The sequence below is a fragment of the Oryctolagus cuniculus genome (assembly GCF_964237555.1).
Source record: "Oryctolagus cuniculus chromosome 17 unlocalized genomic scaffold, mOryCun1.1 SUPER_17_unloc_1, whole genome shotgun sequence".
Classification (NCBI taxonomy): Eukaryota; Metazoa; Chordata; class Mammalia; order Lagomorpha; family Leporidae; genus Oryctolagus; species Oryctolagus cuniculus.
Genome location: NW_027208202.1, coordinates 948,321 through 968,745, shown reverse-complemented (window position 1 = coordinate 968,745; position 20,425 = coordinate 948,321). Strand labels below are relative to the sequence as shown.

Sequence of the window (20,425 nt, the reverse complement as noted above, 5' to 3'; positions counted from 1 at the left end):
ACTGGACTACTATGGTGTCAAATTCCTGCAAGATTACCTAGTGTTTACACCACCGGGCCTGATTGGATGGCTTGCACAGCAGTCAGCATGGGCGACACAAAAGATAGAACAAATCAGCATCCTCCATAGCAGAGATGCAACTTCAGGCCACTCCAGATATGTAGAGAGGTGTAACCTGGATTCTGGTGCTTTGGTCCTCCTTTAGGGCTGTGTCCTTTCACCAGCAAGATCCTGCCTCCTCCTGGGACTCCTCTTGTTTCCCCATGGGTCTTCCTGGGAGAATCCTACCTGCTTAAGGTGAGTTAGAGAGTAATGGCTATTTATTGGCTTCTGGGCCCTTTCCTTTCCTTCATATTCTCTGTGGTTTCATTTGTGATGTTTTTAATATTTATTTTAAGAATCTTTATAATTATTACATAATTAATCCTTTTTTTCTTTTATCTCTCTTGTAGGTATTTGTTTCCTACTCTGTTTCTTGTCCTTTAATATTATTTTCTATTTATCTCTTGTTGGTACTTAGTAATTCGTGGAAATCTTTCTGGTAATATCCTTGAATTGTTTATTATTTGTATTTTTTAGATTTTATGAATTATATCTATGTAAGTGTCATCCTATGTGACAATTTCACTCCTTAGAAAGTATCTTTATACCTTTAATTTACCTTTTGTCAATTTATTCCCCTGATGACCCTCCAGTAGGAAGTTGAAGATAAATAGTGGCAGCCTCCTGATTCAGGCTTACTTCCAGGAAGAAAGCTTGCAGTGATCCTGTATTAGCTGCGTTGTTTGTTGTAGATTCCCTTTGGTCTTGATCAGATTGAGGAAGTCACTTTTAGTTTGTCTATTTTTGCTGATAGCAAGTATTTTTTCACTAAATGCCAAATTTTATTAAATGTTTTTCAACATGCAATCTAACTGATCTTGTGATTTCCTTTTGTATTTTTTACCTGCCTGCATGACTTTTTGGTAAGCTTTTTTTTTTTTTTTTTTTTTTTTTTTTTTACAGGCAGAGTTAGAGAGCGAGAGCGAGAGCGAGAGCGAGAGCGAGAGCGAGAGAGAGACAGAGAGAAAGGTCGTCCTTTCCATTGGTTCACCCCCCAAATGGCCACTACAGCCAGTGTGCTACGACAATTTGAAGCCAGAAGCCAGGTGCTTCCTCCTGGTCTCCCATGTGGAGGCAGGGCCCAAGCACTTGGGCCATCCTCCACTGCCTTCCTGGGCCACAGCAGAGAGCTGGACTGGAAGAGGAGCAACCGGGACAGAACCTGGTGCCCCAACTGGGACTAGAACCTGGGGTGCTAGAGCCACAGACTGAGGATTAGCCAAGTGAGCCACAGCACCGGCCTTGTTTTGTAATCTTAATAAATCTTGTTTTTTATTATCTCTTGCTTGCAATGTATCTATTATATTTTCATACATGATTTATTTATCATAATAATACTTTGTTTAGAACATTTGTATCTCTGTTTATGAAAGGGGTGCTTTTAAAAATTATTTCAAATCCTGGTCCACTTGCCTCATAATTGATGTAATGTTAGTTTCACAAAAGAAATTTAAAAATATTTTTTGCTTATTTCCACTTTGAATAGGTATGGGAAACATTTTTTTTCTTTAGATGTTTCAAGTATGCCAGTAAGTTTGGACCAGAAATTTTGATTGTGAAATCTTTCTCTGACTCATTGGTTGGAGTTTTCAAAATGTGATTCAACTTACTTGACATATATAGGAGTTTCCTTATTTTATGTTATAAGGGGAGAATAACCATAATGATACAGTATAGGCAGCAGTTTATCATCATTTCATTAGTTAATGTGATAAGCTTTCATATGTTATTTGAATAAAGTGGTCAGATTTAGAAAGAAATATGGCAGTCAGCTAAATTTGAATTTCAATAAACAACATAAATTTTAGTTTGATTATGTTTCACACAGTATTAGGGTACACTACATTTTTTTAAAGAATATTCATTTATTTATTTGAAAGTTACACAGAAGGTGAAGGTGAGGCAGAGAGAGATCTTCCATCCACTGGTTCACTCCTCAATTGGCTGCAATGGCCAGAACTGCACCCACCCAAATCCAGGAGCCAGGAGCTTCCTCCAGGTCTCCCACACAGATGCAGGGGACCAAGGACCTGGGCTATCCTCCACTACTTTCCCAGGCCACAGCAGACAGGAGGATCAGAAGTGGAGCAGCCAAGACTTGAACCAGTGCCCACATGGAATGCCAGTACTGCAGAGGGTGGCTTCATCCACTACACGAGAACGATGGCCTGGAAGGTACCCTCTCAGTAGCATACACATTGTCTTCCAATCAAGTCTGTTTAACTTGAACTCATAATAGTTTTGCTTTAAAATTGTGTTTCTGAAGGATTTTCAGAGTATAGATTAAAATATAAAAGGACAACTTAAGAGAATCCAGAAAAAAGATGACAATGAGGTGGGATTTTGGACAACTGGCCTTTGTTTCTGGTAAGGCAATGAAATTATAAAATGAATGCGCAAGACTAAATGATAGAAATGGGCTGAAAAATAGATCCAGTCATTTGTCCTGCTCTGTTCCTTGGACATGTCCGACATGTGGAAAAAGTGAAGTAATCATTCTTCATTAAAATGGGTATAAATACACTGGTGGATATTCATGGAGCCGGCACCGTGGCTCACTTGGTTAATCCTTCACCTGTGGCATCAGCATCCCATATGGGCACCGGGTTCTAGTCCCAGTTGCTCCTCTTTCAGTCCAGCTCTCTGCTGTGGCCTGGGAAGGCAGTGGAGGATGGGCCAAGTACATGGACCCCTGCACCCATATGGGAGACCTGGAGGAAGCACCTGGCTCCTGGCTTTGGATAGGCACAGAGCAAACCATAGCGGCCATTTGAGGGGGTGAACCAACAGAAGGAAGACCTTTCTCTCTGTCTCTCTCTCTCACTATCTAACTCTGTCAAATAAATAAAAAAATTTAAAAAAATCATGAAATCATATAACTGATGCTCATAGAATGTTCTCATACAGGAAAAAAGTAATACTGTGTTTTCATTATGAGATATGGGTGATATTAGTTAAAAATTAATAGAAAATACATACTATAAAATTTATGCTTGGATTTAAATATTTTTTCACAAAGTACGTGTCTTTTAATCCCATTTTCCACAATCTCAATATTCCCTTGTGTGTATAGGCTAAGCAACCTCCTATGAATCCCATGTTGTTTTTGTACTACCCAGTATTCAAAGTGAGTCTTAACATACTGTTCTAAGGTTGTACATTATGACTAAATGAAATAACATATCACATCTGCAGTTGTTAAAGTTTGGACTTTTTATTTTTAAAGATCTATTTATTTATTTGAACGGCAAAGTTACAAATGGAGAGGGAGAGATAGAGATCTTTCATCCTCTAGTTCACTCCCTAAATGGCCACAGTGGCCAGAGCTGGGCTGTCTGAAACCAGGAGCCAAGAATTTCTTCCAGTTAACCCATAAGGCTGCAGGGGCCCAAATAGTTGAGCCATCTTCCACTGCTTTCCCAGGCATATTATCAGGGATCTGGATGAGAAATGGAGCATTCGGGACTCACACCAGCACACATATGTGATTCCAGCACCACGGTGGCAGTTTTACCTGCTGTGGCTCTGTGCCAGGTGCCAAAGGACTTTTAAATCAGAGACCTCATTGGTTGGAAATTAAACATGTTGATCTTCCTTTTTCTCACAAATATTTGTTAGTGATTACCAATAAATTCAGGGTGCCAACCTCACTTTTTGAATTACTGTCTATGCTGATATGCATTTATTGCCAGTTGTCTCTTTTATGTGAAATTTGGCTGTATTTAAACACAAAGCAACAGAAATACAAGTACTGATGACACACATACAATTTATGATGAAATACACAATACCTAAACCTTCAGTTGCAACAATCTGTAGTTTCATCCTGTAAATTTTCAAAGCAGCCAAAGCCAACAAGAATAAAATGAGGAACAATAAGACTCAAAGACAATACTTAGCAATACTATTAATATCAATGATGCTAACATTTTAGTTACATGCCCTATACTAATTAACTTCTTTCAAATTCTGACCCAAACACACAGATCCCCACAACTACCTTAATGTACACTTAAACATCTGAAATCCTATGTAGAAAAGTGCCAATGTAAAGCAGCCTTCATTTGACAAGAGAAGACATGGAAGTCTACCATATGCACACTGATTTAGCACACTAACAGGGAAAGAAAGCCGATGCAAAACAGTCCAAATGAGGAAAACTCTGCTTATTGTGATTTCAGATAATAAAGTTTTTTTTTTTTATTTTTTGACAGGCAGAGTGGACAGTGAGACAGAGAGACAGAGAGAAAGGTCTTCCTTTTGCCGTTGGTTCACCCTCCAATGGCCGCCGCAGCCAGTGCGTTGTGGCTGGTGCACCACACTGATCTGATGGCAGGAGCCAGGTGCTTATCCTGGTCTCCCATGGGGTGCAGGGCCCAAGTACTTGGGCCATTTTCCACTGCCTTCCTGGGCCACAGCAGAGAGCTGGCCTGAAAGAGGGGCAACCAGGACAGAATCCAGTGCCCCGACTTGGACTAGAACCCAGTGTGCCAGTGCCACAAGGTGGAGGATTAGCCTAGTGAGCCGCAGCACCAGCCTCAGATAATAAACTTTACAGTTGTTCTCAGGGATAATCCACACATACATAATTATCCTTCATTTTCATATATTTCATTTTCCACATGAGGACAAAATGGTGTCTGCAAGCTTTTTGAAGGGCATTATAAAAATCTATTAGCCGGCCGGCTATATATTATTATCCTGACAGCTTTGTCAGGGTACATTGAACCTGGCGTCTGAGCACTGCCCTTTTGCTGGAACTAGTATGAGGCAGCTCATGGAATTCAAGCAGTCTTATGCAAGAGAGAAAATTGCATACCCATTTGCTTACATGTTCACTCTTCTTTTGCTTCTGAAATAATCTTGTAAAATATTTGCATCACTTTTATAGAGATTAGCCAAATTAGATTGGTTATTGAAAGTGTTTTCTCTTTGATACCAGCTGTATAATGATATACGCATAACTTAAAATCAGCAAAAAGTTGGATAGAGAGAACACTTCAGTTTTCATAAATATAATAGTTTATAAATTGTTTTTCCTTTCTTAAATAGAGAGAAACCTCCAGAGCACTTTGATAACTTCTCTGAAGACAAATAAAGCAGTGTCTGAACAGTAATACTGACTTTCTTCACCATTACTTTGATGTGTAGATGATAGAGAAGAAAGCAAAAATAATGCCCTGTGTTGCACTGTTATCTTTAAAATTAACTTTAGTTATTGAGATACACACAACAGAATAAAACCATTTCAAATAGACAATACATGCATAGGGCTGCATATTTCAAATATATTTATAGTAAAAATAATTGTTGTGGAGTTACATAACTCCCAGCATTCCTATTCCTGTCAAGGTAACATAGAATTTCAGTATTTCACAAATTTTGATGGAGCATAACTATTAACTTAACTAGAGAGAAACAATTACAATTGGAAAATGTTAACAGTTGGAAAATCAAACCTTATAAGTATGCTAGAAGTTCCCATGCCATCTGAACACTTGAGCCTGAAATGGTATCCATTCCACACATTTATATTCAGTAGTACAAGCTCAAACCTCAACTCCTCAACTCAGAGCCAACTATCCCACTTACAGACAGAAAATAATCAAATTTGATAAGAGTTGAATATTATACTATGGGTTGCAATAATGATGAGAAATATCATGATTTCTCTGATTTTGTATCTCATGCTCATTTAAATTCAGCATGGTATCTTCAAATTCATCAAAGTACTCCATTAAAATTTATAACATTTTTGGAAATAAGGTGAAAACTGTAGTTTGACAGTTATGCAATTATTCATGGGCAGGTAAATACATTTGAAAATATATTTAAATTATGCCTTAAAATATGTTGTATATTAGTAACACTGAACAAATCAAATACTCTGATTAGAAAAGCAAACATATCTAGCTTTTGATGATAAAGTAAAATGTAATAATATTTTCTGAGGCTTAATAAGTACTGTAAGTTTGAAATTTTAGAAATTCAATACATGGGTCTGGCACTATGGCACAGTAGATTAAATCTCCACCTGTGATGCCAGCATCCCCATATGGGCACTGGCTCGTGCCTTGGCTGCTCCTCTTCCAATCCAGCTCTCTGGTCCAAGGCCTGGAAAGTCAATGGAGGTTGGCACAAGTGCTTGGACCCCAGCACCCACATTGGAGACCCAGAAGAAGTTCTTGGCTCCTGGCTTCAGATTGGCCTAGTTCTGGCCATCATAGCCTTTGGGGAGTGAATCAGTGGATGGAAGACCTCTCAGTCTCTCTTGCCTTCTCTCTGTAACTCAGCCTCTCAAATTAATAAATAACTCTTAAGAAAAATCAAGTCTCAAAACAGCATGATAGGCTGGCGCCATGGCTCAATAGGCTAATCCTCCATCTGCGGCACTGGCACACCAGGTTCTAGTCCTGGTCGGGGCACCGGATTCTGTCCCAGTTGCCCCTCTTCCAGTCCAGCTCTCTGCTGTGGCCTGGGAAGGCAGTGGATGATGGCCCAAGTCCTTGGGCCCTGCACCTGCATGGGAGACCAGGAGAAGCACCTGACTCCTGGCTTCAGATCAGCGCGGTGCGCCGGCCACAGCAGCCATTGAACCAACAGAAAAGGAAGACCTTTCTCTCTGTCTCTCTCTCACTATCCACTCTGCCCGTCAAAAAAAAAAATCCATCTACCCATTAAAATAAAACCAGCATGCTAAAGAATGAATTTTTTTTAAACAGAAAGAAACTGAATATACTTGGGGCCAGCTTTGTGGCATAGCAGGTAAAACTGCTGCCTGTGATTTTACCATCCCACATAGATACTGCTTTCTGTTCCAGGTGCTTCACCTTTGATCCAGCTCCCTGATAACAGTGTGGGCAAAGCAGTGGAAGATGGACCAAGTATTTGATTCTCTGCCCCTCATGCAGGGTAGCTGGATGAGGCTCCAGCTCCTGGTTTTCACCTGGTCCAACGATGGGAGTTATAATCATCTGGGAAGTGAACCAGCAGACAGAAGATTTCTCTCTGTGTCTCTCCTGATCTCTTTAACTCTGACTTTCAAAATAAATAAGTAAATCTAAAAAATGAATGCACTCATCAAGCTGCACCTACTGTTTTATCATAAACTTAATGAATGCACTGATAATTCTAACAGATGGAACTAGACATAAAGAATTAGAATTTTAATACTTACTAATGTATAGAAACCAAGGTGAGGGATTACATTCAAAAGATGAGTATAAAAACATATTTGACTTTGGAATGTATTGCAGTTATATTAATATGCATATAGTTCATACTTCAGAAAATTCACTTTCTGCAAAATAGTCTATAAAATCAAAGCTTTGAAGGAATCAATCTCAATCAATCATCTCTTTGTATAAAGAACTTTTGAGTGCCCTTTGTAGATACCATTTTGTGCAGTAGTTCTAACATGAAAATCAGATGATTGACTTGTAAATATCCATTTTATTTTTTCAAGTGAAACTATAATTGAATGCCAATATATGGACCGGAAAAACTTGCTGAAATGAGAAGCCTAATATGCTATCTCTCATCAGCCTCTCCTTTTCTTAGGGGTTGTTTCTGAGCTATTTGTGAGGATGGCTAAGATTTGTAGAACCATTTAAACTTTAAACTTTAGGGAGATTTTTCTTTCTCTAAGATTTTGCTTTAGTTATAATCTAAAAGTGAGTTAAGCATGCATCTACATTTTTATTGAGAGTAAAGTTTGGACTTTCACAGACTGATTTTTGATTTTGTAAATAGATGGCAATAACGAATCTGAGTTTTCATTAATATGTTGTATTTTATTTTTGTAACATTGTGCCAAATCTATTTGTTTCAAACAAATAATTTTGAAAATTACTTCTTCCTAAGAGAAGAATTTTAAAAATTATTTTTAAATAGATCTATCTATCTACCAGAAAGGCAGAGTGTTAGAAAGGGAGAGACAGAAATGTCTTCCATCTTCTGGTTAGCTTCCAAAATGACTGTAACAGCCAGCACTGGGCCAGGGTGAATTAAGGAGCCTGGAGCTTCATTCAGGATCTCACATGGGTTATCAGTGGCTGAGTACCTTCGCCATATCTTCTGCCTGCCCAAGAGCATTAGCAGGCAGCTAGATTGGAAATGCAGAGGACTAGGACTCAAACCAGGATTGTGATGTAGGCGGGTGGTGTCCCAAGTGGCACTTAACCTGCTGCATCTTAATGCCAACCATAAGAGGAGTAATTCTGAAATAATTTTCAGGCTTTCATATTTGCTTACTGTACTTTTCAGAAAGAATTCTTTAAAGTCATCCTGAGTTTTTTAGTATGTTTTTATGTGGAATATAAATAAATAAATAAATAAATATGGAAACATATTAGTTACAGCTTTCAGTTTGACAATATTATGTGTTGATTTCAGATTTTGATTGTTCATATGCTGTGCTGTCTTATATTAAGGTGTGATTTGAATTTATTACAGGTGTTGTGCTAGAGATGTTAGGAGTTCTCAAAAGCAATGTTGAAGGCACTAAGCATGTCATGTCTTCATTGTCAATATTGCTTTAAATAGAAATAAATCGTGCTTGTCACACAGAATTGGAAGGATTTACAGGGAAATGGTTTGGTGAAAAAAAGTTCTGAAAACAAACATATCAACATATCAACATGAAAAACACAGCAGTGTTGGGGTGGATGGTTTACTACAATGAGGCATATTGAGCTCTTATTTGTGCACGGCTCCTTAACATTACAATGTTAGAAGTGAATAGTTGATGGAGAATGGAAACACAATCATACGTAAATTCCACTGGAATTTCCATAAACTAACATAAGTACTCTTCAATAAGCTCATATATCGTAACCATATATTTAATACTATAAGTAAATCACTGGCACACATTTTCTTTTTCTTTTTTTTTTGACAGGCAGAGTGGACACTGAGAGAGAGACAGAAAGGTCTTCCTTTTGCCATTGGTTCACCCTCCAATGGCCGCCTTGGCTGGTGTGCTGCAGCCGGCATACCGTGCAGATCTGAAGGCAGGAGTCAGGTGCTTCTCCTGGTCTCCTATGTGGGTGCAGGGCCCAAGCACTTGGGCCATCTTCCACTGCACTCCCTGGCCATAGCAGAGAGCTGGCCTGGAAGAGGGGCAACCAGGACAGAATCTGGCAACCCGAACGGGACTAGAACCCGGTGTGCCGGTGCCACAAGGCGGAGGATTAGCCTAGTGAGCCATAGCACCGGCCAGCACACATTTTCAAATTTTAAAAATGCTGCTATAAAAAGTGATACTAATTACACATCTAAAATAAGTGTTGGAGCTGGTACTGTGGCACAGCAGGTTAAAGCCCTGGCCTGAAGCACTGGCATCCCATATGGGCACCAGTTCTAGTCCCAGCTGCTCCTCTTCTGATCCAACTCTCTGCTATGGCCTGGGAAACCAGTGGAAGATGGTCCAAGTCCTTGGGCCCCTGCACCCATGTGGGAGACCCAGAAGAAGCTCCTAACTCCTGGCTTCAGGTTGGCACAGCTCCAGCTGTTGCAGCCACCTGGGGAGTGAACCAGCAGATGGAAGACCTCTCTCTCTGTCTCTACCTCTCTCTGTAACTCTGTCTTTCAAATAAAATAAATCTTTAAAATAATCTGAAAAAAAAGGTTGAAAATGAATAAATAAATAAATAAATAACTATTTTATTTCCTTTCATTCCATGGCCTACCAGAACAAACCTTATGCCTTAAGTAGGCTTACACATACTCTGAGATCATCTGAATGTCTTATGAGCAAGCTGGGAGGAAAATGACACTGAGGAGCTCTTATACTATATTTGACAGCTGGGACAATTGGCCCACTTTCAGGCACTTAATGAAGACAACCAAACAACCACTCCTTCAAAGGATTGCACAGCAATATTCCAAGTGCCTGTCTGTTTGCCATTACCCTGTACTAGACACAATTCAAGTGTACATCAACACTGGGTAGTTAAAACATATTATGGTCCCATCACTGTGGCATAGTAGGAAAAACTTCTGCCTGCAGTGCCAGCATCTCATATGGGCACTAGTTTGAGTCCCAGCCATTCTACCTCTGACCTGGCTCCCTGCAAATGGCCTAGAAAAACAGCAGAAGATGGCTCAAGCACTTGTACCCCTGCACCCATATGTGAAACCTAGAAGAAGCTCCTGGCTCAGGTCTCCTGATCAGCCCAGCCACAGCCACAAAAGAACCAGACTTTTCTGGTTTGATCCACATATGACTGGGCAAATTGCTGTAGAATTCTTATTGATTTTAACAAAAAAATCACAGGCAAACTTGTTTTAGAAAAACTAAAATTCCACTGGTGCCGTGGCTAATTTGGCTAATCTTCCACCTACAGCTCCAGCACCCTGGGTTCTAGTCCCAGTTTGGGCACCAGAATCTGTCCTGGTTGCTCCTCTTCTAGTCCAGCTCTCTGCTGTGGCCCGGGAAGGCAGTGGAAGATGACCCAAGTCCTTGGGCCCTGCACCTGCATTGGAGACCAAGAGGAAGCACCTGGCTCCTGGCTTCAATTGGTGCAGTGTTCATAGTAGTGGCCATTAGTGGAGTGAACTAATGGAAGGAAGAGCATTCTCTCTGTCTCTCTCTCACTGTCTAACTCTGCCTGTCAAAAAAAAAAAAAAGAAAGAAAGAAAAACTAAAATCCCTCAGGTCTACAAAAGCCTTAAATATCATTTCCACAAACACAAAAATCATCTTGGTCATTGCTGGCTGTAGATTTTGAATCATAAAACCACAATTTGTAGTGTTTCTGTATATCTAATGGGTACTACATCACAACTGTTGTTTTGGGTGAGAATAAAAATGAACGAAAGAGATATGGCAGGAAACAAATAAAAAACCAGAAAAACTAGAGCGATGTGCTGAAGAACAATGGCATAATCAGCTGATGAGCCCAAAACAATAAAACCAACATTGAACTCCAGAAAGCCAAATCATGTGCCCTGATTTGAAAAGACCATTCATCCAGTTACCTGAATTCCATTAGTCAGCATGAAAACAAAATGTAACATCATAAAATTCTTTAAAATAGAGAAATACATGAAAAATGTGCAAGAAAACACAAAACAAAGGGGCTATTGCAAGACTTGATACTGAGTTAGCCACAATAAAACTGGATTTTTATGGTTGCATCCACACATGAACAGATGAACAATGGAATTATCGGCTGATGGGACCAAAATTATAAAACCAAATGTAAATACCAGGAAATACATTCTCATGCTCTGATTTAAAAAGACCATTCATCTAGTTACCTGAATTCTGTTATCTAGCAAGAAAAAAATGTAACATCATAAATTTCATTAAATATAGTGAAATGCACAAAAACTCCTCAAGAAAAACCAAAGCAAAGAGGCTCTTGCAAGATCTGATATTGAGTTAGCCACGGGCGAACCAAATTTTTCTCATTTCATCCACCCATAAATTGGCCAAATTGCAGAGGAATTCCATTTGAGTGTAACCAGAAAATCGCAGGCAAACTCGTTTTGCAGAAAAATAAAATGCTTCTGTTCTACGAAAGGCTTAACTTTCATCTTCACAAACACAAACATCGTCTTGTTCAGTGTTGCCAGTAGATTTTGAACCATAATACTCCAGTTTGTGGAGTGCTTGTATATCAAAATGGATACTACATCAAAACTTAGTTTTTTGGTCAGAATAAAAAAAGGAATGAAAGAGATAACAGCAACAAATTTAAAACAAGAAGAAATGGAGGGAATTTCAGATGAACAATGAAATTATTGGCTAAAGCGCCCAAAACAATTAAACCAACCTTGAATCCCAGAAAGCCCACTGCCGTGCCCTGATTTAAAAAGACAATTCATCCAGTTACCTGAATTCCATGATCCAGTATGAAACACAATGTGACATCATAAAATTCAGTAAAAATAATGAAATACACAAAATATATGCAAAAAGCCCAAAGGAAAAAGGCTGGTGCAAGATCTAATATTGAGTTAGCCACACGAGAACCAGATTTTTCTTTTTCATCAACCCATAACTGGTGAAATAACAGAGCAATTCTGATTGATGGTAACCAGAAAAGTGCAGGCAAACCCATTTTGCAGAAAAGTAAAATTCTTGTGTCCTATCAAAGGCTTAACTTTCCTCTTCTAAACACAGTGATATACACGAAATATATGCCAGAAAGCGCAAAGGAAAGAGGATGTTGCAAGATCTGATATTGAGTTAGCCACAGGCGAACCAAATTTTTCTCATTTCATCCACCCATAAATTGGCCAAATTGCAGAGGAATTCCATTTGAGTGTAACCAGAAAATCACAGGCAAACTCGTTTTGCAGAACACTAAAATGCTTCTGTTCTACGAAAGGCTTAATTTCCATCTTCACAAACACACACATCATCTTGGTCAGTGTTGCCAGCAGATTTTGAACCATAATACTCCAGTTTGTAGAGTGTTTATCAAAATGGATACTACATCAAAACTGTTAGTTTTTTTGGTCAGAATAAAAAACGAATGAAAGAGAACCAGAAACAAACACGTTCAAAATGAGAAGACAATGAGGGAATTGCAGATGGACAATGGAATGATTGGGTGATGCACCCAAAGCTATGAAACCCACCTGGAATTCCAGAAAGCCCAATCCTGTGCCCTGATTTAAAAAGATCATTCATCCAGTTACCTGAATTCCGTTACCCAGCGTGAAACACAATGTAACATCTTACATTCATTAAAAATAGTGAAATTCACGAAATATATGCTAGAGAGCCCAAAGCAAGTGGCTGTTGCAAGATCTGATATTGAATAAGCCACATGAGAACAAGATTTTTCTCATTTGAGCCATGATAAATGGCAAAATTCCCGAGGAATTCTGATTCTTTGTAACCAGAAATTCGCAGGCAAACTCGTTTTACAGAAAAGTAAAATTCTTCTGTCGTATCAAAGGCTTAACTTTCCTCTTCTAAACACAAACATCATCTTGGTCAGTGTTGCCTGTAAATTTTGATCCATAATACCCCAGTTTGCAGTGTGCTTGTATATCATAATGGATACTACATCAAATCTGGTCTTTTTTTTTTTTTTTTGGTTTGAATAAAAACCGAAAGAAAGAGATACAGCAACAAATTCAAAAAAAGAAAAAAAAAAAAACAAGAAAATTGCATATTAACAAAAGAATTATCCGCTGGTGTGCCCAAACCAATAAAACCAACATTGAATTCCAGAAAGCCCAATTCTGTGCCCTGATTTAAGATCATTTATTCAGTTTTGTGAATTCCATTTTCCAGCTTGAAACACAATATAACATCATAAAATTCATTAAATATAGTGAAATGCACACACACACACACAAAAAAACTCAAGAAAACCCAAAGCAAAGAGGCTGTTGCAACATCCGATATTGAGTTAGCCACAGGAGAACCAGATTTTTCTCATTTCATCCACCCATAACTGGCCAAATTCTGGAGGAATTCCATTTGAGTGTAACCAGAAAAATCGCAGGCAAACTCGTTTTGCAGAAAACTAAAGTCCTTCTGTTCCATGAAAGGCTTAACTTTCATCTTCACAAACACAAACATCATCTTGGTCAGTGTTGCTTGTAGATTTTGATCCATAAAACTCCATTTTATTGTGTGCTTGTATATGAAAATATACGATGTCAAATATGTTGATTCTTTGGTCAGAATAAATAACTAACACAAGAGAAATGGCAACAAACAAATTAAAAACCAGAAGACATGGAGGGAATTGCAGATAAACAATGGACTTATTGGTTGATGTGCCCAAAAGTATTAAAACAACCTGGAATTCCAGAAAGCCCAATCCTGTGCCCTGATTTAAAAAGACCATTCATCCAGTTACCTGAATTCCGTTATCCAGCATGAAACACACTGTAACATCATAAAATTCATTAAAAATAGTGGAATACATGAAATATATGCAAGAAAGCCCAAAGCAAAGAAGCTGTTGTGAAATCTGATATTGTGTTAGCCACAAAAGAACTGGATTTGTTTCGTTTCATCCTCCCAAAACTGGCCAGATTTCGGAGCAGTTCTGATTGATTCTAACCAGAAAATCGCAGGCAAACTCATTTTGCAGAAAACTAAAATCCATCTCTTCTATGAATGGCTTAAATTTCATTTTCAGAAACACAAACATCATCTTGGTTAGTGTTGCCTGTAGATTTTGAACCATAATACTGCAGTTTGTAGAGTGTTTGTATATCAGAATGGATACTACGTCAAAACTGTTGTTTTTTTTGTTCAGAATAAATAACGAATGAAAAGATACAACAAGAAACTAATTAAAAACCAAAAAAATGGATGAATTGCAGATGAACAATGGACTTATCAGATAATGTGCCCCAAACTATAAAAACAACCTTGAATTCCAGAAAGCGCAATCCTGTGCCCTGATTTAAAAAGGCCATTCTTCCAGTTACCTGAATTCTATTTTCCAGAGTGAAACAAAATGTAACATCATTAAATTAATTAAAAATAGTGAAATACACAAAAAATATGTAAGAAATCCAAAGCAAAGAGGCTGTTGCAAGAGATGGTATTGAGTTATCCTCAGCAGATCCAAATTTTCTTGTTCACCCACCCATTACTGGCCAAATTGCAGAGGAATTCCCATTAATTTTTACCAGAAAATTGCAGGCAAACTGATTTTTTTGTGTGTTTTTTTCCTTTTCTGTACTTACAAGTTGTTACTGCTTGAATTCCTTCATTAATGGAGGGTTATCCCTGTTTGTAAATTAAATTAAATTTAAAGCATGTCATTTTAACAATAATAAGAGGAAATAAGAAAGGAAAGAGGAGGGAGGTAGACACTAACAGATAGAGGGTATAGTGGAAAATAGCATTATTCTCTTAAAACCATGTACATCAAATACATGAAAATTGTTCCTTTCATTTACATTTTTTATTTTTTTACTTTTTTTTATTTGTATGAAAGACAGAGTTTCATAGAGCAGAGGCAGAGATGGAGAGTGAGAGAAAGAGAGAAGTCTTCCACCTGCTGGTTCACTCCAAAATGGGCCACAACAGCAGGAGCTGGGTTTATCTGAAACCAGGATCCAGGAGCTTCTTCCAGGTCTCCCATAGGGGTGCCGGAGCCCAAGGACTTGGACCATCTTCTAATGCTTTACCAGGCCACAGCAGGGAACTGGATCAGAAGTTGAGCAGCCAGTTCTTGAACTGGCAGCCATATGGAATGCCGTCACTGCAGGTGGCACCCTTACCTGCCGTGCCACATTGCTGGCCCCTCCATTTATTTAAATAAAAATTATTTATAATTGGTAAATCCAGTATAGAAATGAAGATATATAATTGAACAATGAACTTAGGAAATAAAGTTCAAACACACTAATAATAAAAAAATGTAAAACAACAGTAGATGACATTTTAATGACTCAATAGATGATTCTTTTTTAAACTTTTTTAATAAATATAAGTTTTTCAAGTACAGCTTTTGGATTATAGCATCTTTTCCACCCCATAACCTCCCTCCCACCTGCAACCATTCCATATCCCACTCCCTCTCCCAACCCATTCTTCATCAAGTCATTTTCTTTTTTTTTTTTTTTTGACAGGCAGAGTGGACAGTGAGAGAAAGAGACAGAGAGAAAGGTCTTCCTTTGCCGTTGGTTCACCCTCCAATGGCCGCCGCGGCTGGCGCGCTGCGGCCGGCACACCACGCTGATCCGATGGCAGGAGCCAGGAGCCAGGTGCTTTTCCTGGTCTCCCATGGGGTGCAGGGCCCAAGCACTTGGGCCATCTTCCACTGCACTCCCTGGCCACAGCAGAGAGCTGGCCTGGAAGAGGGGCAACCGGGACAGAATCCGGCGCCCCAACCGGGACTAGAACCCGGTGTGCCGGCACCGCTAGGCGGAGGATTAGCCTAGTGAGCCACGGCGCCGGCCCCATCAAGTCATTTTCAATTATCTTTATATACAGAAGATCTACTTAGTATTTACTAAGTAAAGATTTCAACAGTTTGCAGCCACACAGACACACAAAGTATAGAGTACTGTTTGAGTTTTAGTTGTGCCCTTAATTCACATAGTACAACACATTAAGGACAGAGATCCTACATGGGGTATAAGTGCACAGTGACTCCTGTTGTTGATTTAATGACTCTTATTTATGATGTCAGTAATCACCCGAGGCCCTTGTCATGAGCTGCCAAGGCTATGGAAGCCTCTTGAGTTCACCAACTCTGATCTTATCTAGACAAGGTTACAGTCAAAATGGAAATTCTCTCCTCCCTCCCATTTTTCCCACTGGGATCTCACTCACAGAGATCTTTCATTTAGGCCTTTTTTTGCCACAGTTTCTTGGCTTTCCATGCCTGAAATACTCTCATGGGCTTTTTAGCCAGATCCAAATGCCTTAAGGGCTGATTTTGTGGCCAGAGTGCTGTTTAGGACATCTGCCATTCTATGAGTCTGCTGTGTATCCCACTTCCCATGTTGGATCATTCTCTCCTTTTTAATTCTATCAGTTAGTATATGCAGACACTAGTCTTGTTTATCTGATCCTTTTGACACTTAATCCTATCATCATGATCAATTATGAACTGAAACTGATCACTTTGACTAGTGAGATGGCATTGGTACACATGCAACCTTGATGGGACTGAATTGGAATCCCCTGGCATTATTTCTAACAATACCATTGGGGTAAGTCTGATTGAGCACGTGCCAAACTATACATCTCCCCCCACTCTTATTCCCACTCTTATATATAAACTACTTTCCATTTAAAAGATCATTATTCCTGAAGAAAGGACCTAGGTTAAATAACTTTAATTCTTCTGGAAAAATCTTTTTTTAATTGTATTTAAGGTCTGCAAATTTCATGTATTTCATATATACAGATTTTGGAACATATTTTAACATGATTAATACAGTAAGGTTGTCGGTTGTTCTTGAGGCTATTTCCATGGCTTAAATCCCCAAACACAAGTCCCCTCTCTCCCATTCACAATCTTTTCAGCTTTCAATAATAACTGTCATACACAGTTTTCATTTAAAAATAAACGAGAGCTCGTTTAGGTGCCTAATGCGTCACTTCAAATCCAGCTTCCCGCTAATGTTAATTCTAATGCTTCTATCAGTAGAGGATGGCCCAAGTAGGTGGACCACTGCCACCCCAATAGGAGACTCAGATGGGGTTCCAGGCTGCTGCTTTCAGGGTCAGATCCAGTCTTTGTGGTCATTTGGGGCAATAAACCATAATTTGGAAGATTTCTCAATATTTCTCTTCTCTCTCTCTCTCATTCATGGCCTTTTAAAAATATTTTATTCATTTGAAACTTACAGAGAGAGGGAAAGAGAGAGATATGTCTTCTTTGCTTGGTTCATTCCCCAAAGGGCTGCAACAGCTGAGGCTGGGCCAGGCTGAGCCAGGGACCAGGAGTTTCTTTCAGGTACCCAACATGGAGGCAGGCACCCAAAAACCCAGACAATTCTCCCCCACTTTCCCAGGTGCATCATCAGGGAGGTAGATGGGACAAAAACTGACACCCATGTGGGATGCTGGCACTTCAGATGGAGCCTTAATCTTGCTGCATCAAGCACTTCCCTCTATTTATTTTAGTGGCAGAGTTGGAGAGAGAGAGGGAGAAGGGAGAGAGAGAGAGAAAGAATCTTACATTCTCTGGTTCACACCCAAATGGCTGGCTGCAGTATCTGAGGCTGGGCCAGCCAGAAGCCAGCAGCCAAGAGTTTCATCCTGGTCTCCCACATAGCTCCAAGGTTTCAAACACTTGTGTCACCCTCCGATGCTTTCCTGGGTGCATTAGCTTCAGCTGGAATGGATTTGGGGCATGAACCATTGGATGGAAGACTTTTCTCTCTGTCTCTCCCTCTCTGTCTGTAACTTGGCCTCTCAAATAAATAAATAGACTAATCCCAATTAATGTTAACTATTTAAACCAAGTGAAAGGATGAGATTCCTCCCAAACTTATTAAGCAGTTAGCATGATCTTAATTATAAAATCAGAAAGATACAACAAATAAAGTGAACTACAGACCAATATCTCTGATGAGCATAGATAAAGAAATCCTCAACAAATTACTATGAAATAGAATCCAACACCACATCAGAAAGATCATTCACCCAGACCAAGTAAGATTTATCTATCATATGCAAGGATTGTTTAACATGCACAAATCAATAAATATGATACATCATATTAGCAAATTGAAGAATGAAGACCATGTGTATGATTATCTAAATAGATGCAGAAAGGTGCCAGCATCATGGCTCACTTGGTTAATCCTCCACCTGTGGTGCTGGCATCCCATATGGGCACCAGTTCTAGTCCTGGTTGCTCCACTTCCAATGCAGCTCTCTGCTGTGGCCTGGGAGGGCAGTGGAGGATGGCCCAAGTGCTTGGGCCCCTGCACCTGCATGGGAGACCAGGAAGAAGCATCTGCCTCCTGGCTTTGGATCAGTGCAGTGCCGGCCGTAGCAGCCTTTTGGGGGATGAACCAATGGAAGCATGACCTTTCTCTCTGTCTCTTGTCTCACTGTTTATAACTATACCTGTCAAATAAAAAAATAGATGCAGAAAAAGCATTTGATAAAACACAAAATCCTTTCATGATACAATCTTAAGCAAATTGGGAATAGAGGCAGTATTTCTCAACACAAGATAATATATGTCAAATATATGATAATATATGACAAATCAACATCACAATGATACTTTTTGGTGAAAAGTTAGAAGCATTTTCACTGAGATCCAGAACTAGACAAGGATGTCCACTTTCACAACTACTATTCAATACAATTCTGGAGGTTCTAACCAGAGCCATTAGACAAAAAGAAAGAAAAGCTATAAAGTTGGGAAAGAAGGATGTCAAATTATCCCTGTTTGCAGAGTATATGATCTGATACATTAGGGAACCAAAAGACTTCATTAAGCAATTATTGGAATTCATAAGAGAAATTTGCAAAGTTACTGGATATAAAATTAACACACAAATATCAAAAGCTTTTATATATATAAACAATGTCATAGCTGAGAAAGAACTTGTAAGATCAGTCTCATTCACAATAGCTACAAAAAATTAAATCCTTAGGGATAAATTTAACCAAGGATCCAGCCAAAGATTTCTCTAATAAATGTTACAAAATGTTAAAGAAATAAATAGAAAAAGACACAAAAAATGGAAAAACCTTCCCTGTTCATGATTTGGAAGAAACAATTTATCAAAATCTCCATATTACCCAAAACAATTTACAGATTCAATGCAGTCTCATTCAAAATATTGAAACATTCTTCCCAGATCAGGATGAAATGAACCTAAAATTCATATGATATCATAAGACCAAAAATAGCTAAAATAATCATAAACAATAAAATTAAATCTGGATGCATCATAGTACCAGATTTCAATAAATATTACAGCACAGGTATAATCAAGTCAGTTTGGTATTGGCAAAAAATTAGACAGATTGACCAATGGAATAGACCTGAGACCCCAGAAATTAACTAATGCATCTACAACCAAGAAATCTGACAAATGACCTAAAATCACTTGCTGGGAAAAGGGCATTCTTTTCAACAAATGATGTTGGGAAAGTTGGAACTCTGTATGCGTGAGTATGAAACAAAACCAGTATCTTATACCCTATACAAAATCATCTCATAGTGGATCAAGGATTTAAATCTAAGGTCTGAAACCATCACATTACTCAAGGAAAACAAGGGAAACACTACAAGACATTGGCTCAGGCAAAGACTTCTTGGAAAACACCTCGGAAACACAGGCAATAAACGCAATCATAGACAAATGAGATTACATGAAGCTAGGACGCTTCTACAATGGAAAGGAAACACTCAGCAAATTAAGAGAAGATCAACAAAATGGGATAAAATATTTGCAGACTATAAATTCCATAGAGGACTAATGCTAGGATGTATGAAGAGCTCAAGAAACTCAACAACAACAAAATTAGCAATCGAGTTAAGAAATAGGCTAAGGATATAAACAGAGATTTTTCAAAGGATGGAATACAAATGACCAACAGACACATGGAAAGATGCTCAGGGTCATTTGCCATCAGGAAAATGCATATAAATTCCATAATAAGGTTTTACTTCACAATAATTAGAGTGACAGTACAAAAATCAAACAACAACAAATTGTGGTGAGGATGTGGTGCAAATGTACCCTAATCCAATGTTGATGTGAATGCAAATTAATATAGCCAGTATTGATAGACAGTATGGGGATTTCTCAGAAATCTGAAAACAGATCTCCCATATGACTTAGCAATCCCAGTCCTGAGAATTTACCCAAATAAAATAAAATTCACTTATGAAAGACTTACCTGTATCCT

General features: G+C 38.8%; 1 long non-coding RNA gene across 7 annotated transcripts in view; it reads left to right on the top strand.

Annotated features, from left to right (window-relative positions):
* LOC103346842 (uncharacterized) overlaps positions 1 to 20,425 on the top strand; it is a 399,916-nt gene that overhangs the window by 54,699 nt on the left and 324,792 nt on the right. For 4 of the 7 annotated variants that reach the window (XR_011385743.1, XR_011385742.1, XR_011385747.1 and 1 more), the window contains 2 exons: positions 206 to 297; positions 6,924 to 12,639. This is a non-coding gene — a long non-coding RNA (uncharacterized lncRNA). Of the gene's footprint in view, positions 1 to 205; positions 298 to 2,159; positions 5,133 to 5,154; positions 6,157 to 6,923; positions 12,640 to 20,425 lie in introns of those variants that run through there. The other 3 variants (XR_011385744.1, XR_011385746.1, XR_011385745.1) reach the window with 3 other exon arrangements.